At 45.1% G+C, this 18,398-nt stretch overlaps 1 protein-coding gene across 1 annotated transcript in view; it reads right to left on the bottom strand.

Annotated features, from left to right (window-relative positions):
• The window catches only part of LOC142249063 (speriolin-like protein), a 29,727-nt gene extending 12,386 nt beyond the window's left edge, over positions 1-17,341 (bottom strand). The window contains exon 1 of the mRNA XM_075320647.1: positions 17,281-17,341. The gene's annotated coding sequence lies outside the window, so the exon portion shown is untranslated. The remainder of the gene's footprint in view (positions 1-17,280) is intronic.
• Between the last annotated feature and the right edge of the window lie 1,057 nt (positions 17,342-18,398).

Here is an 18,398-nt window from a genome sequence, read left to right as displayed (position 1 = left end):
ACCCAACATCATAAACTGTCAGTACTAACAAAAAAAAAAAAATCGACAAAAGAAATTTATTTGAAAAAACAGTCCCCAAAACATTTCCTCTTTCACCAATTTATTGTAAGAAAAAAAATAAGGGGGTCCCACGACGACTCTGGACCGTCTAGAGTATGGGGGGGAGACACTCAGGGAACGTATCCCCCATTTTCTAGGAGTGCGGACCCTTCATGTGAGGAGTGTGGGTGCAATGAATCTGCACTCACTCTCCCCGGGTCCACAGCAGCAGAGTCCATGTCGTAATGGTTGCTACCAAAGCTGCAATGCCCTGCTCAGGAGGTAAGGGCATGCCTAATCAGGAGAACTACTGTAGAGGAATCTCTGCTCACTGGTATATAGGTGCTCAGAGGAAATAATAGATAAAATTAGTGAGTAACCTCGGCACTCTAAATCTCCCAGACTAAGTCAGTAAGTCACAACGGATAGTAATGCAAAATCACTCTTTATTGGTCCGTATGAAGAAATTTTTTTTTTTCATAAGCATATATGTTTTTGTCCAAAACAAGTTACAAATGACGATTCGGCCTGAGCCTTCGTCAGATTGGACTTATCTGCATGTAATCATGAAAAATGACAATAATCAGTATCACATAAGAGTGAGAGAACAATAACATAAACTAGAACAATGTAGAGGTACAATTGGGATGCAGCAAAAAAAATTGCAACACAGCAAGAAATGAAACACATGATACAAATGTCATAATACAGTACAAGGACAATATAGTAATGACAAATATGGGGTCAGAGTAGGCTTAGACAGCTCTGGTACGAAAGAGATGTCAATCATAAAGTAACATGTGCAGTAGGTGTAGAGCTACACTATGCATGGCAGAGCTAATGGGTAGACCGACCATAGAAAAAGAACGGAGAAAAAGTGGAGAAAAAGTGGAGAAGAAATGGAGAAGAAATGGAGAAAAAAATGGAGAAAAGGTGGAGAAAAAGTGGAGAAAAGGTGGAGAAAAGGTGGAGAAAAAGTGGAGAAAAAGTGGAGAAACAAATGGAGAAAAAAATGGAGAAAAAGTGGAGAAAAAGTGGAGAAAAAGTGGAGAAAAAGCGGAGAAAAAGTGGAGAAAAAATGGAGAAGAAGTGGAGAAAAAGTGGAGAAAAAGTGGAGAAAAAGTGGAGAAAAAGTGGAGAAAAAGTGGAGAAAAAATGGAGAATAAGTGGAGAAAAAGTGGAGAAAAAGTGGAGAAAAAAATGGAGAAAAAGTGGAGAAAAAGTAGAGAAAAAAATGGAGAAAAAAATGGAGAAAAAAATGGAGAAAAAAATGGAGAAAAAGTGGAGAAAAAGTGGAGAAAAAAATGGAGAAAAAGTGGAGAAAAAGTAGAGAAAAAAATGGAGAAAAAAATGGAGAAAAAAATGGAGAAAAAAATGGAGAAAAAGTGGAGAAAAAGTGGAGAAAAAGTGGAGAAGAAGTGGAGAAGAAGTGGAGAAGAAGTGGAGAAAAAGTGGAGAAAAAGTGGAGAAAAAGTGGAGAAAAAGTGGAGAAAAAGTGGAGAAAAAGTGGAGAAAAAGTGGAGAAAAAGTGGAGAAAAAGTGGAGAAAAAGTGGAGAATAAGTGAAGCAAAAAGTGGAGAAAAAGTGGAGAAAAAATGGAGAAGAAGTGGAGAAGAAGTGGAGAAAAAGTGGAGAAAAAAATGTAGAAAAAGTGGAGAAAAAATGTAGAAAAAGTGGAGAAAAAGTGGAGAAGTGGAGAAAAAGTGGAGAAAAAGTGGAGAAAAAAATGGAGAAAAAGTCTAGAAAAAGTGGAGAAAAAGTGGAGAAAAAATGGAAAAAAGTTGAAAAAAAGTGGAGAAAAAGTGGAGAAAACATGTAGAAAAAGTGGAGAAAAAGTGGAGAAAAAAATGTAGAAAAAATGTAGAAAAAGTGGAGAAAAGGTGGAGAAAAAGTGGAGAAAAAATGTAGAAAAAGTGGAGAAAAAATGGAGAAGAAGTGGAGAAGAAGTGGAGAAAGAGTGGAGAAAAAGTGGAGAAAAAGTAAAGAAAAAATGGAGAAAAAGTGGAGAAAAAAGTTAAGAAAAAGTGGAGAAAAAGTAAAGAAAAATGGAGAAAAAGTGGAGAAAAAGTGGAGAAAAGGTGGAGAAAAGGTGGAGAAAAAGTGGAGAAGTGGAGAAAAAGTGGAGAAAAAAATGTAGAAAAAGTGGAGAAAAAATGTAGAAAAAGTGGAGAAAAAGTGGAGAAAAAATGGAGAAAAAGTGGAGAAAAAATGTAGAAAAAGTGGAGAAAAGGTGGAGAAAAAGTGGAGAAGTGGAGAAAAAGTGGAGAAAAAGTGGAGAAAAAATGGAGAAAAAGTGGAGAAAAAATGGAAAAAAGTTGAAAAAAAGTGGAGAAAAAGTGGAGAAAAAGTGGAGAAAAAATGTAGAAAAAGTGGAGAAAAAAATGTAGAAAAAGTGGAGAAAAAATGTAGAAAAAGTGGAGAAAAGGTGGAGAAAAAGTGGAGAAAAAATGTAGAAAAAATGTAGAAAAAGTGGAGAAAAAGTGGAGAAAAAGTGGAGAAAAAGTGGAGAAAAAATGTAGAAAAAATGGAGAAAAAGTGGAGAAAAGGTGGAGAAAAAGTGGAGAAGAAGTGGAGAAAAAATGGAGAGAAAATAGAGAAAAAGTGGAGAAAAAGTGGAGAAAAAGTGGAGAAAAAATGGAGAAAAAGTGGAGAAAAAGTGGAGAAAAAGTGGAGAAAAAAATGTAGAAAAAGTGGAGAAAAAATGTAGAAAAAGTGGAGAAAAAGTGGAGAAAAAATGGAGAAAAAGTGGAGAAAAAATGTAGAAAAAGTGGAGAAAAGGTGGAGAAAAAGTGGAGAAGTGGAGAAAAAGTGGAGAAAAAGTGGAGAAAAAATGGAGAAAAAGTGGAGAAAAAATGGAAAAAAGTTGAAAAAAAGTGGAGAAAAAGTGGAGAAAAAGTGGAGAAAAAATGTAGAAAAAGTGGAGAAAAAAATGTAGAAAAAGTGGAGAAAAAATGTAGAAAAAGTGGAGAAAAGGTGGAGAAAAAGTGGAGAAAAAATGTAGAAAAAGTGGAGAAAAAGTGGAGAAAAAGTGGAGAAAAAATGTAGAAAAAGTGGAGAAAAAATGGAGAAAAAGTGGAGAAAAGGTGGAGAAAAAGTGGAGAAGAAGTGGAGAAAAAATGGAGAAAAAGTGGAGAGAAAATAGAGAAAAAGTGGAGAAAAAGTGGAGAAAAAGTGGAGAAAAAATGGAGAAAAAGTGGAGAAAAAGTGGAGAAAAAGTGGAGAAAAAAATGTAGAAAAAGTGGAGAAAAGGTGGAGAAAAAGTGGAGAAAAAATGGAGAAAAAGTGGAGGAAAAAGTGGAGAAGAAGTGGAGAAGTGGAGAAGAAGTGGAGAAGTGTTTGTTCATGCCAGATGGGAGATAAATAATTTTTTACCGGCGCTGTCATTTACTGTAACGTGATCATCGGTGTACGGTGTATACCTGTGATCACGTGAGCGGGGACCGGAAAAACCGTCCTGAATCATGATCTCCAGGGTCTCAGCTAGCCCTGAAACCCCGGAGATTTTCTGACGCTGGGGGGCGCTATTCACTTATTTCTGCCTGCTGTTTATAAACGGCAGATCAGAATAAGGCTACATTAACACGACCAATCCATTTTTGCGGTCTGCAAAAAACAGTCCGTTTTTTTTCACGGGTGCATCCGTGTGGCATCCGTTTCCGTTCCGTAGACGGTCCGTATGTCATCTGTTTGTCATCCGTGTGCCTTCCGTTTTTTTTGTGTACTGCAAAAAAACTGAATGAGGGTAAATGCATAAATTTACCCAGGATCCATAGCTTCAACCTACATGAGGCGGTCACATGTTCACTCCAGTGCCATTTTCTACTGCTTTTCACAGCGTAGAGCGCTCTGGTGATTTTCTTGTGCTTGTGCACTTCATATCAGTCTTTTCTGTCATTATAATGGCAGAAAGACACATAATGTCCCACTCTCCTGCATTTTGTAATTTTGCACCCTTTGGTGCCTTTCATGTGGCACTAAGGGGTGCTTAGCTTTGTATTTAGCCAAAAAAATGAAAAAAAAAAAAATGACGTAGGGTTCCCCCTAGTTTTGTAGCCAGCTAGGGTAAAGCATACGGCTGCAGCCTGCAGACCATAGCTGGCAACCTCACCTTGGCTGGTAATCCAAAACTGAGGGCACCCCACGCTGTTATTTTAAATTAAATAAATAATTAAAAAAACACGTAGGGGTCCCCCCAAAATTGGATCACCAGCCAAGGTAAAGCAGACAGCTGGGGCCTGATATTCTCAGACTAGGGAGGTCCATGGTTATTGGACTCTCCCCAGCCTAAAAATAGCAGGCCGCAGCCGCCCCAGAAGTGGCGCATCCATTAGATGCGCCAATCCTGGTGCTTCGCCCCAGCTCATCCCGCGCCCTGGTGCGGTGGCAAGGTGACAAGGACAATATAGTAATGACAAATATGGGGTCAGAGTAGGCTTAGACAGCTCTGGTACGAAAGAGATGTCAATCATAAAGTAACATGTGCAGTAGGTGTAGAGCTACACTATGCATGGCAGAGCTAATGGGTAGACCGACCATAGAAAAAGAACGGAGAAAAAGTGGAGAAAAAGTGGAGAAGAAATGGAGAAGAAATGGAGAAAAAAATGGAGAAAAGGTGGAGAAAAAGTGGAGAAAAGGTGGAGAAAAGGTGGAGAAAAAGTGGAGAAAAAGTGGAGAAAAAATGGAGAAGAAGTGGAGAAAAAGTGGAGAAAAAGTGGAGAAAAAGTGGAGAAAAAGTGGAGAAAAAGTGGAGGAAAAAATGGAGAAAAAGTGGAGAAAAAGTGGAGAAAAAGTAGAGAAAAAAATGGAGAAAAAAATGGAGAAAAAAATGGAGAAAAAGTGGAGAAAAAGTAGAGAAAAAATGGAAAAAAAGTGGAGAAAAGGTGGAGAAAAAGTGGAGAAGAAGTGGAGAAAAAGTGGAGAAAAAAATGTAGAAAAAGTGGAGAAAAAATGTAGAAAAAGTGGAGAAAAAGTGGAGAAGTGTAGAAGAAGTGGAGAAAAAGTGGAGAAAAAGTGGAGAAAAAGTGGAGAATAAGTGGAGCAAAAAGTGGAGAAAAAGTGGAGAAAAAATGGAGAAGAAGTGGAGAAGAAGTGGAGAAGAAGTGGAGAAAGAGTGGAGAAAAAGTGGAGAAAAAGTGGAGAAAAAGTAAAGAAAAATGGAGAAAAAGTGGAGAAAAGGTGGAGAAAAGGTGGAGAAAAGGTGGAGAAAAAGTGGAGAAAAAAATGTAGAAAAAGTGGAGAAAAAATGTAGAAAAAGTGGAGAAAAGGTGGAGAAAAAGTGGAGAAGTGGAGAAAAAGTGGAGAAAAAGTGGAGAAAAAAATGGAGAAAAAAATGGAGAAAAAGTGGAGAAAAAGTGGAGAAAAAGTGGAGAAAAAATGGAAAAAAGTTGAAAAAAGTGGAGAAAAAGTGGAGAAAAAATGTAGAAAAAGTGGAGAAAAAATGTAGAAAAAGTGGAGAAAAGGTGGAGAAAAAGTGGAGAAGAAGTGGAGAAAAAGTGGAGAAAAAGTGGAGAAAAAAATGGAGAAAAAGTCTAGAAAAAGTGGAGAAAAAGTGGAGAAAAAATGGAAAAAAGTTGAAAAAAAGTGGAGAAAAAGTGGAGAAAACATGGAGAAAAAGTGGAGAAAAAGTGGAGGAAAAAATGGAGAAAAAGTGGAGAAAAAGTGGAGAAAAAGTAGAGAAAAAAATGGAGAAAAAAATGGAGAAAAAAATGGAGAAAAAGTGGAGAAAAAGTAGAGAAAAAAATGGAGAAAAAAATGGAGAAAAAAATGGAGAAAAAGTGGAGAAAAAGTAGAGAAAAAATGGAAAAAAAGTGGAGAAAAGGTGGAGAAAAAGTGGAGAAGAAGTGGAGAAAAAGTGGAGAAAAAAATGTAGAAAAAGTGGAGAAAAAATGTAGAAAAAGTGGAGAAAAAGTGGAGAAGTGTAGAAGAAGTGGAGAAAAAGTGGAGAAAAAGTGGAGAAAAAGTGGAGAATAAGTGGAGCAAAAAGTGGAGAAAAAGTGGAGAAAAAATGGAGAAGAAGTGGAGAAGAAGTGGAGAAAGAGTGGAGAAAAAGTGGAGAAAAAGTGGAGAAAAAGTGGAGAAAAAGTAAAGAAAAATGGAGAAAAAGTGGAGAAAAGGTGGAGAAAAGGTGGAGAAAAAGTGGAGAAGAAGTGGAGAAAAAGTGGAGAAAAAAATGTAGAAAAAGTGGAGAAAAAATGTAGAAAAAGTGGAGAAAAGGTGGAGAAAAAGTGGAGAAGTGGAGAAAAAGTGGAGAAAAAGTGGAGAAAAAAATGGAGAAAAAAATGGAGAAAAAGTGGAGAAAAAGTGGAGAAAAAGTGGAGAAAAAATGGAAAAAAGTTGAAAAAAGTGGAGAAAAAGTGGAGAAAAAATGTAGAAAAAGTGGAGAAAAAATGTAGAAAAAGTGGAGAAAAGGTGGAGAAAAAGTGGAGAAGAAGTGGAGAAAAAGTGGAGAAAAAGTGGAGAAAAAAATGGAGAAAAAGTCTAGAAAAAGTGGAGAAAAAGTGGAGAAAAAATGGAAAAAAGTTGAAAAAAAGTGGAGAAAAAGTGGAGAAAACATGTAGAAAAAGTGGAGAAAAAATGTAGAAAAAGTGGAGAAAAAAATGTAGAAAAAGTGGAGAAAAAATGTAGAAAAAGTGGAGAAAAGGTGGAGAAAAAGTGGAGAAAAAATGTAGAAAAAGTGGAGAAAAAATGGAGAAGAAGTGGAGAAGAAGTGGAGAAAGAGTGGAGAAAAAGTGGAGAAAAAGTGGAGAAAAAGTAAAGAAAAAATGGAGAAAAAGTGGAGAAAAAAGTTAAGAAAAAGTGGAGAAAAAGTAAAGAAAAATGGAGAAAAAGTGGAGAAAAAGTGGAGAAAAGGTGGAGAAAAGGTGGAGAAAAAGTGGAGAAGTGGAGAAAAAGTGGAGAAAAAAATGTAGAAAAAGTGGAGAAAAAATGTAGAAAAAGTGGAGAAAAAGTGGAGAAAAAAATGGAGAAAAAGTGGAGAAAAAATGTAGAAAAAGTGGAGAAAAGGTGGAGAAAAAGTGGAGAAGTGGAGAAAAAGTGGAGAAAAAGTGGAGAAAAAATGGAGAAAAAGTGGAGAAAAAATGGAAAAAAGTTGAAAAAAAGTGGAGAAAAAGTGGAGAAAAAATGTAGAAAAAGTGGAGAAAAAATGTAGAAAAAGTGGAGAAAAAAATGTAGAAAAAGTGGAGAAAAAATGTAGAAAAGGTGGAGAAAAAGTGGAGAAAAAATGTAGAAAAAGTGGAGAAAAAGTGGAGAAAAAGTGGAGAAAAAATGTAGAAAAAGTGGAGAAAAAATGGAGAAAAAGTGGAGAAAAGGTGGAGAAAAAGTGGAGAAGAAGTGGAGAAAAAATGGAGAAAAAGTGGAGAGAAAATGGAGAAAAAGTGGAGAAAAAGTGGAGAAAAAATGGAGAAAAAGTGGAGAAAAAGTGGAGAAAAAGTGGAGAAAAAAATGTAGAAAAAGTGGAGAAAAGGTGGAGAAAAAGTGGAGAAAAAATGGAGAAAAAGTGGAGGAAAAAGTGGAGAAGAAGTGGAGAAGAAGTGGAGAAGTGTTTGTTCATGCCAGATGGGAGATAAATAATTTTTTACCGGCGCTGTCATTTACTGTAACGTGATCATCGGTGTACGGTGTATACCTGTGATCACGTGAGCGGGGACCGGAAAAACCGTCCTGAATCATGATCTCCAGGGTCTCAGCTAGCCCTGAAACCCCGGAGATTTTCTGACGCTGGGGGGCGCTATTCACTTATTTCTGCCTGCTGTTTATAAACGGCAGATCAGAATAAGGCTACATTAACACGACCAATCCATTTTTGCGGTCTGCAAAAAACAGTCCGTTTTTTTTCACGGGTGCATCCGTGTGGCATCCGTTTCCGTTCCGTAGACGGTCCGTATGTCATCTGTTTGTCATCCGTGTGCCTTCCGTTTTTTTTGTGTACTGCAAAAAAACTGAATGAGGGTAAATGCATAAATTTACCCAGGATCCATAGCTTCAACCTACATGAGGCGGTCACATGTTCACTCCAGTGCCATTTTCTACTGCTTTTCACAGCGTAGAGCGCTCTGGTGATTTTCTTGTGCTTGTGCACTTCATATCAGTCTTTTCTGTCATTATAATGGCAGAAAGACACATAATGTCCCACTCTCCTGCATTTTGTAATTTTGCACCCTTTGGTGCCTTTCATGTGGCACTAAGGGGTGCTTAGCTTTGTATTTAGCCAAAAAAATGAAAAAAAAAAAATGACGTAGGGTTCCCCCTAGTTTTGTAGCCAGCTAGGGTAAAGCATACGGCTGCAGCCTGCAGACCATAGCTGGCAACCTCACCTTGGCTGGTAATCCAAAACTGAGGGCACCCCACGCTGTTATTTTAAATTAAATAAATAATTAAAAAAACACGTAGGGGTCCCCCCAAAATTGGATCACCAGCCAAGGTAAAGCAGACAGCTGGGGCCTGATATTCTCAGACTAGGGAGGTCCATGGTTATTGGACTCTCCCCAGCCTAAAAATAGCAGGCCGCAGCCGCCCCAGAAGTGGCGCATCCATTAGATGCGCCAATCCTGGTGCTTCGCCCCAGCTCATCCCGCGCCCTGGTGCGGTGGCAAACGGGGTAATATATGGGGTTAATACCAGATGTGTAATGTCACCTGGCATCAAGCCCTGGGGTTGGTGAGGTCAGGCGTCTATCAGATACCCGACATCACCAACCCAGTCAGTAATAAAAAAAATAGACGACAAACACATTTTTATTTGAAAAACACTCCCCAAAACATTCCCTCTTTAACCAATTTATTAGAAAGAAAAACAAATCCAGGTCTGGTGTAATCCAAGGGGTTGCCATGACGATCCACACTGTCCCAGTCAATGAAGAGCAGGATGTTCCCCATTGGCTGGGAGAGCAGTGCAGTGACCTGAGCTAACATCAATGGGTCAGCCCAGGTCACTGCAGGGGATGACAAGTGCTGCTGTCAGCGAGGTACATTACCTGCGCTGATCTCCTGCACTGCCGACAGCACCTGTCACTGAGTTCAATGACCGCCGCCTTCACAGCCAAGTATCGCGAGAGGCCCGTGACGTCACCGCTAATCAGTCTCGGGTCGGAAGCGAGAGAAGGTGATGTGACAAGCGGCGGCCATGGAGGACAGTGACAGCGCTGAGGTCGGGATGGCGGGACTTCATCACCGCAGGTAAGCCGAGCGGGACCATGTGTGCAGAGTGCAGTGTGTGTGTGTGTGTGTGTGTGTGTGTGTACGTGTGTACATGCCGCGGGCAGGAGGGGGCGGAGCGAGCTGAGCGGGGAAGTGTGGGCTTCCTGCACGTAACTAGGATAAACATCGGGTTACTAACCAAAGCGCTTTGCTTGGATACCCGATGTTTATCTTGGTTACCAGCTTGTGGCAGGCTGCCAGCGATGGCTCCTGCACACTGTAGCTGTAAAAAGCCCTGCTTTTTGCTGCTAGAACCGTTCTCGAACGTATCTAGAACTATCGAGCTTTTGCAAAAAAGCTCGAGTTCTAGTTCGATCTAGAACAGCCCCCAAAATCACTCGAGCCGCGAACTGGAGAACCACGAACCGCGCTCAACTCTAGTGGTGACATTATTATGTGGGGGCACAGTGGTGGCATTATTATGTGGGGGCACAGTGGTGACATTATTATGTGGGGGGCACAGTGGTGGCATTATTATGTGGGGGGCACAGTGGTGGCATTATGTGGGGGCACAGTGGTGGCATTATTATGTGGGGGGCACAGTGGTGGCATTATGTGGGGCACAGTGGTGGCATTATTATGTGGGGGGCACAGTGGTGACATTATTATGTGGGGGGCACAGTGGTGGCATTATGTGGGGGCACAGTGGTCGTATTTCTATGTGGGGGCACAGTGGTGGCATTATTATGTGGGGGGCACAGTGGTGTCATTACTATGTGGGGGGCACAGTTGTGTTATTACTATGTGGGGGCACAGTGGTGGCATTATTATGTGGGGGGCACAGTGGTGGCATTATGTGGGGGCACAGTGGTGGTATTATTATGTGGGGGGGCACAGTGGTGGTATTACTATGTGGGGGGCACAGTGGTGGTATTACTATGTGGGGGCACAGTAGTGGCATTATTATGTGGGGGGCACAGTGGTGGCATTGTTATGTGGGGGGCACAGTGGTGGCATTATTATGTGGGGGGCACAGTGGTGGCATTATTATGTGGGGGCACAGTGGTGTCATTACTATGTGGGGGCACAGTGGTGTCATTACTATGTGGGGGGCACAGTGGTGTCATTACTATGTGGGGGGCACAGTGGTGTTATTACTATGTGGGGGCACAGTGGTGGCATTATTATGTGGGGGCACAGTGGTGGCATTATTATGTGGGGGCACAGTGGTGGCATTATTATGTGGGGGCACAGTGGTGGCATTATTATGTGGGGGCACAGTGATGGCATTATTATGTGGGGGCACATTGGTGGCATTATGTGGGGGCACAGTGGTGGCATTATTATGTGGGGGCACAGTGGTGGCATTATTATATGGGGGCACAGTGGTGGCATTATTATGTGGGGGCACAGTGGTGGCTTTATTATGTGGGGGGCACAGTGGTGGCATTATTATGTGGGGGGCACAGTGGTGGCATTAATATGTGGGGGCACAGTGGTGGCATTACTATGTGGGGGCACAGTGGTGGCATTATTATGTGGGGGCACAGTGGTGGCATTATTATGTGGGGGCACAGTGGTGGCATTATTATGTGGGGGCACAGTGGTGGCATTATTATGTGGGGGCACAGTGGTGGCATTATTATGTAGGGGCACAGTGGGGGCATTATTATGTGGGGGGCACAGTGGGGGCATTTTTATGTGGGGGGCACAGTGGGGGCATTATTATGTGGGGGGCACAGTGGTGGCATTATGTGGGGGCACAGTGGGGGCATTATGTGGGGGGCACAGTGGGGGCATTATTATGTGTGGGGCACAGTGGGGGCATTATTATGTGGGGGGTACAGTGGTGGCATTATTATGTGGGGGCACAGTGGTGGCATGTGGAGGCACAGTGGTGGCATTATTATGTGGGGGGCACAGTGGTGGCATTATTATGTGGAGGCACAGTGGTGGCATTATGTGGGGGCACAGTGGTGGCATTACTATGTGGGGGCACAGTGGGGGCATTACTATGTGGAGGCACAGTGGTGGCATTATGTGGGGGCACAGTGGTGGCATTACTATGTTGGGGCACAGTGGTGGCATTACTATGTGGGGGGCACAGTGGTGGCATTATTATGTGGGGGCACAGTGGTGGCATTATTATGTGGAGGCACAGTGGGGGCATTATTATGTGGGGGCACAGTGGTGGCGTTATTATGTGGGGGCACAGTGGGGGCATTATTATTTGGAGGCACAGTGGTGGCATTATTATGTGGGGGCACAGTGGTGGCATTATTATGTGGGTGGCACAGTGGTGGCATTATTATGTGGGGGCACAGTGGTGGCATTATTATGTGGAGGCACAGTGGGGGCATTATTATGTGGGGGCACAGTGGTGGCATTATTATGTGGGGGGCACAGTGGTGGCATTATTATGTGGGGGCACAGTGGTGGCATTATTATGTGGAGGCACAGTGGGGGCAATATTATGTGGGGGCACAGTGGTGGCATTATTATGTGGGGGCACAGTGGTGGCATTATGTGGGGGCACAGTGGGGGCATTATTATGTGGAGGCACAGTGGTGGCATTACTATGTGGGGGCACAGTGGTGGCATTATTATGTGGAGGCACAGTGGTGGCATTACTATGTGGAGGCACAGTGGTGGCATTACTATGTGGGGGCACAGTGGTGGCATTATTATGTTGGGGCACAGTGGTGGCATTACTATGTGGGGGGCACAGTGGTGGCATTATTATGTGGGGGCACAGTGGTGGCATTACTATGTGGAGGCACATTGGTGGCATTACTATGTGGGGGCACAGTGGTGGCATTATTATGTTGGGGCACAGTGGTTGCATTACTATGTGGGGGCACAGTGGTGGCATTACTATGTGGAGGCACAGTGGTGGCATTACTATGTGGGGGCACAGTGGTGGCATTATGTTGGGGCACAGTGGTGGCATTACTATGTGGAGGCACAGTGGTGGCATTATTATGTTGGGGCACAGTGGTGGCATTACTATGGGGGGCACAGTGGTGGCATTATTATGTGGGGGCACAGTGGTGGCATTATTTTGTAGAGGCACAGTGGGGGCATTATTATGTGGGGGCACAGTGGTGGCATTACTATGTGGGGGCACAGTGGTGGCATTATTATGTGGGGGCACAGTGGTGGCATTATTATGTGGGGGCACAGTGGTGGCATTACTATGTGGGGGCACAGTGGTGGCATTACTATGTGGGGGCACAGTGGTGGCATTATTATGTGGGGGCACAGTGGTGGCATTATTATGTGGGGGCACAGTGGTGGCATTACTATGTGGGGGCACAGTGGTGGCATTACTATGTGGGGGCACAGTGGTGGCATTATGTGGGGGCACAGTGGTGGCATTATTATGTGGGGGCACAGTGGTGGCATTATTATGTGGGGGCACAGTGGTGGCATTATTATGTGGGGGCACAGTGGTGGCATTATTATGTGGGGGCACAGTGATGGCATTATTATGTGGGGGCACATTGATGGCATTATGTGGGGGCACAGTGGTGGCATTATTATGTGGGGGCACAGTGGTGGCATTATTATGTGGGGGCACAGTGGTGGCATTATTATGTGGGGGCACAGTGGTGGCTTTATTATGTGGGGGGCACAGTGGTGGCATTATTATGTGGGGGGCACAGTGGTGGCATTAATATGTGGGGGCACAGTGGTGGCATTACTATGTGGGGGCACAGTGGTGGCATTATTATGTGGGGGCACAGTGGTGGCATTATTATGTGGGGGCACAGTGGTGGCATTATTATGTGGGGGCACAGTGGTGGCATTATTATGTAGGGGCACAGTGGGGGCATTATTATGTGGGGGGCACAGTGGGGGCATTTTTATGTGGGGGGCACAGTGGGGGCATTATTATGTGGGGGGCACAGTGGTGGCATTATGTGGGGGCACAGTGGGGGCATTATGTGGGGGGCACAGTGGGGGCATTATTATGTGTGGGGCACAGTGGGGGCATTATTATGTGGGGGGTACAGTGGTGGCATTATTATGTGGGGGCACAGTGGTGGCATGTGGAGGCACAGTGGTGGCATTATTATGTGGGGGGCACAGTGGTGGCATTATTATGTGGAGGCACAGTGGTGGCATTATGTGGGGGCACAGTGGTGGCATTACTATGTGGGGGCACAGTGGGGGCATTACTATGTGGAGGCACAGTGGTGGCATTATGTGGGGGCACAGTGGTGGCATTACTATGTTGGGGCACAGTGGTGGCATTACTATGTGGGGGGCACAGTGGTGGCATTATTATGTGGGGGCACAGTGGTGGCATTATTATGTGGAGGCACAGTGGGGGCATTATTATGTGGGGGCACAGTGGTGGCGTTATTATGTGGGGGCACAGTGGGGGCATTATTATTTGGAGGCACAGTGGTGGCATTATTATGTGGGGGCACAGTGGTGGCATTATTATGTGGGTGGCACAGTGGTGGCATTATTATGTGGGGGCACAGTGGTGGCATTATTATGTGGAGGCACAGTGGGGGCATTATTATGTGGGGGCACAGTGGTGGCATTATTATGTGGGGGGCACAGTGGTGGCATTATTATGTGGGGGCACAGTGGTGGCATTATTATGTGGAGGCACAGTGGGGGCAATATTATGTGGGGGCACAGTGGTGGCATTATTATGTGGGGGCACAGTGGTGGCATTATGTGGGGGCACAGTGGGGGCATTATTATGTGGAGGCACAGTGGTGGCATTACTATGTGGGGGCACAGTGGTGGCATTATTATGTGGAGGCACAGTGGTGGCATTACTATGTGGAGGCACAGTGGTGGCATTACTATGTGGGGGCACAGTGGTGGCATTATTATGTTGGGGCACAGTGGTGGCATTACTATGTGGGGGGCACAGTGGTGGCATTATTATGTGGGGGCACAGTGGTGGCATTACTATGTGGAGGCACATTGGTGGCATTACTATGTGGGGGCACAGTGGTGGCATTATTATGTTGGGGCACAGTGGTTGCATTACTATGTGGGGGCACAGTGGTGGCATTACTATGTGGAGGCACAGTGGTGGCATTACTATGTGGGGGCACAGTGGTGGCATTATGTTGGGGCACAGTGGTGGCATTACTATGTGGAGGCACAGTGGTGGCATTATTATGTTGGGGCACAGTGGTGGCATTACTATGGGGGGGGCACAGTGGTGGCATTATTATGTGGGGGCACAGTGGTGGCATTATTTTGTAGAGGCACAGTGGGGGCATTATTATGTGGGGGCACAGTGGTGGCATTATTATGTGGTGGCACAGTGGTGGCATTATTATGTGGGGGCACAGTGGGGGCATTATTATGTGGAGGCACAGTGGTGGCATTATTATGTGGGGGCACAGTGGTGGCATTATTATGTGGAGGCACAGTGGGGGCATTATTATGTGGAGGCACAGTGGTGGCATTACTATGTGGAGGCACAGTGGTGGCATTACTATGTGGGGGCACAGTGGTGGCATTACTATGTGGGGGCACAGTGGTGGCATTATTATGTGGGGGCACAGTGGTGGCATTATTATGTGGGGGCACAGTGGTGGCATTATGTGGGGGCACAGTGGTGGCATTATTATGTGGGGGCAGAGTGGGGGCATTATTATGTGGAGGCACAGTGGTGGTATTATGTGGGGGCACAGTGGTGGCATTATTATGTGGGGGTACAGTGGTGGCATTATTATGTGGGGGCACAGTGGTGGCATTACTATGTGGGGCACAGTGGTGGCATTATTATGTGGGGGCACAGTGGGCGCATTATTATGTGGGGGGCACAGTGGTGGCATTATGTGGGGGCACAGTGGTGGCATTACTATGTTGGGGCACAGTGGTGGCATTACTATGTGGGGGGCACAGTGGTGGCATTATTATGTGGGGGCACAGTGGTAGCATTATTATGTGGAGGCACAGTGGGGGCATTATTATGTGGGGGCACAGTGGTGGCGTTATTATGTGGGGGCACAGTGGGGGCATTATTATTTGGAGGCACAGTGGTGGCATTACTATGTGGGGGCACAGTGGTGGCATTACTATGTGGGGGCACAGTGGTGGCATTACTATGTGGGGGCACAGTGGTGGCATTACTATGTGGGGGCACAGTGGTGGCATTACTATGTGGGGAGCACAGTGGTAGCATTACTATGTGGAGGCACAGTGGTGGCATTATTATGTGGAGGCACAGTGGTGGCATTACTATGTGGGGGCACAGTGGTGGCATTATTATGTGGGGGCACAGTGGTGGCATTACTATGTGGGGGCACAGTGGTGGCATTACTATGTGGGGGCATAGTGGTGGCATTACTATGTGGGGGCACAGTGGTGGCATTATTATGTGGGGGCACAGTGGTGGCATTACTATGTGGGGGCACAGTGGTGGCATTACTATGTGGGGGCACAGTGGTGGCATTACTATGTGTGGGCACAGTGGTGGCATTACTATGTGGGGGCACAGTGGTGGCATTATTATGTGGGGGGCACAGTGGTGACATTACTATGTGGGGGCACAGTGTTGGCATTACTATGTGGGGGCACAGTGGTGGCATTATTATGTGGGGGCACAGTGGTGGCATTATTATGTGGGGGCACAGTGGTGGCATTACTATGTGGGGGCACAGTGGTGGCATTATTATGTGGGGGCACAGTGGTGGCATTATTATGTGGGGGCACAGTGGTGGCATTACTATGTGGGGGCACAGTGGTGGCATTACTATGTGGGGGCACAGTGGTGGCATTATTATGTGGGGGCACAGTGGTGGCATTATTATGTGGGGGCACAGTGGTGGCATTACTATGTGGGGGCACAGTGGTGGCATTACTATGTGGGGGCACAGTGGTGGCATTACTATGTGTGGGCACAGTGGTGGCATTACCATGTGGGGGCACAGTGGTGGCATTATTATGTGGGGGCACAGTGGTGACATTACTATGTGGGGGCACAGTGGTGGCATTACTATGTGGGGGCACAGTGGTGGCATTATTATGTGGGGGCACAGTGGTGGCATTATTATGTGGGGGCACAGTGGTGGCATTACTATGTGGGGGCACAGTGGTGGCATTATTATGTGGGGGCACAGTGGTGGCATTATTATGTGGGGGCACAGTGGTGGCATTACTATGTGGGGGCACAGTGGTGGCATTACTATGTGGGGGCACAGTGGTGGCATTATTATGTGGGGGCACAGTGGTGGCATTATTATGTGGGGGCACAGTGGTGGCATTACTATGTGGGGGCACAGTGGTGGCATTATGTGGGGGCACAGTGGTGGCATTATTATGTGGGGGCACAGTGGTGGCATTATGTTGGGGCACAGTGGTGGCATTATTATGTGGGGGCACAGTGGTGGCATTATTATGTGGGGGCACAGTGGTGGCATTATTATGTGGGGGCACAGTGGTGGCATTATGTGGGGGCACAGTGGTGGCATTATTATGTGGGGGCACAGTGGTGGCATTATTATGTGGGGGCACAGTGGTGGCATTATTATGTGGTGGCACAGTGGTGGCATTATTATGTGGGGGCACAGTGGTGGCATTATGTGGGGGCACAGTGGTGGCATTATTATGTGGGGGCACAGTGGTGGCATTATTATGTGGGGGCACAGTGGTGGCATTATTATGTGGGGGGCACAGTGGTGGCATTACTATGTGTGGCAGTAAGAGGAGCATGGTTTTTGTGCATACAGCAGGTGCAGTAATAGGGACACACACGGCAGCAGCGGCTCAGTATTGGGGTGACTGCAGGAGGCGGAGTTTGTGCAGGTTGGGGTTAGATGGGGTTCGGGGGTAGTGTGAGGAGTGACATGTGTCTTTGTTGTAATTTCTGTAGATGAGTTGTGGCTGGAAGAAGTCGTCATGTCGGTCTGGGCCAGACGGAAAACACAGAAAAGGTGAACAACTCCATCCGAAAGATCGTCAGCAGTAAGTCACCATCTATAACTGCACTGTGACCTCTTGTATGTGCTGCAGCCCCGATATCTACCACTATATAGTCACCATCTATAGCTGCACTGTGACGTCTTGTATGTGCTGCAGCCCCGATATCTACCACTATATAGTCAGCATATAGCGTATGGTATACCATGGTATATTGTCCTTGGTGTTGCTTGGAGGCGCTCCTGAGGACGTCTGCACAGGTTTTCTTCGCGACGCTGATGTCTAATGTAATGGAGCATTCATGATCCTAACATTCTACGTTCTATGATGTCACTGGAAACCTGGTTATGAGATCATTGCTCATTGCAGCCAATGGGAATTCACAACATTGGAGAAATTGTGCAACAAAGCTTATATATGGCACCGGAATATTCATTGTAGACGTTTATGAAGCCAATTAAATGATTCACATTTTTAGAATATCCTTTTAAAAATATATAAAAATCCCATAGTTTGCGTCGTAATCACTGTGAGGCAACTAGTGAAAGAATAAAGGATCTAATTATATGCACAACATATAAAACCTGATTAAAAATGTGGCAATGGTCAGTAATTCTCCTAAATAGAGAGGCTGCTACATAAAGATATAAGTGGATTGCGGATATGTACAGTATATGTAAAAGTACTCCTTACACTTTTAAAAATATTTTCTTATCTTTTCATGGGACAACAGTGAAGATACAGTATAATCCGCTGATACAATGTGCAGTAGTCAGTGTACCGCTTGTATAACAGTGCCCTCTAAATAACTCAACAAAGGCATTACAACATAAGTGAGTACACCCTTATGTGAGAATGGCCAAATTGTGCCTAAAGTCTCAATATTTTGTGTGGCCACCATTATATTCAAGCACTGCCATAACTCTCTTGGGCATGGAGTTCACTAGAGCTTCACAGGAGCTACTGGATCCTCTTCCATCCTCCATGATGACATGAAGGAGCTGGTGGATGTTAGAGACCGTGCGTTCCTCCACCTTCCAGATAAGTGAATTGATGTACAGTATATAACAAAGTACTCCTCACACGTTCACTATTTTATGTGACCACCATTATTTTCATGCACTGTCTGGGCGTTTGACTCGCCCACCCCAGGGCTGTGGGACACCCGGTGCCGGGCCGGACTAGTCCGGTGGTAGTCAGTGGTGGCTGGGCCCGGCTCCGTGGCCCTGGTGGGTGTCAGTAGAATATGTGGCTTGCTGAATAAAGGTTGTGTTCGTGACGCCACCTGTGGTATGCGGCTATTAGGCCGCCGCTGCTGTGTGA

This window comes from Anomaloglossus baeobatrachus, chromosome 8, assembly GCF_048569485.1.
Source record: "Anomaloglossus baeobatrachus isolate aAnoBae1 chromosome 8, aAnoBae1.hap1, whole genome shotgun sequence".
In the NCBI taxonomy this organism is placed as follows: Eukaryota; Metazoa; Chordata; class Amphibia; order Anura; family Aromobatidae; genus Anomaloglossus; species Anomaloglossus baeobatrachus.
This window is presented reverse-complemented; position numbering and strand designations above follow the sequence as displayed.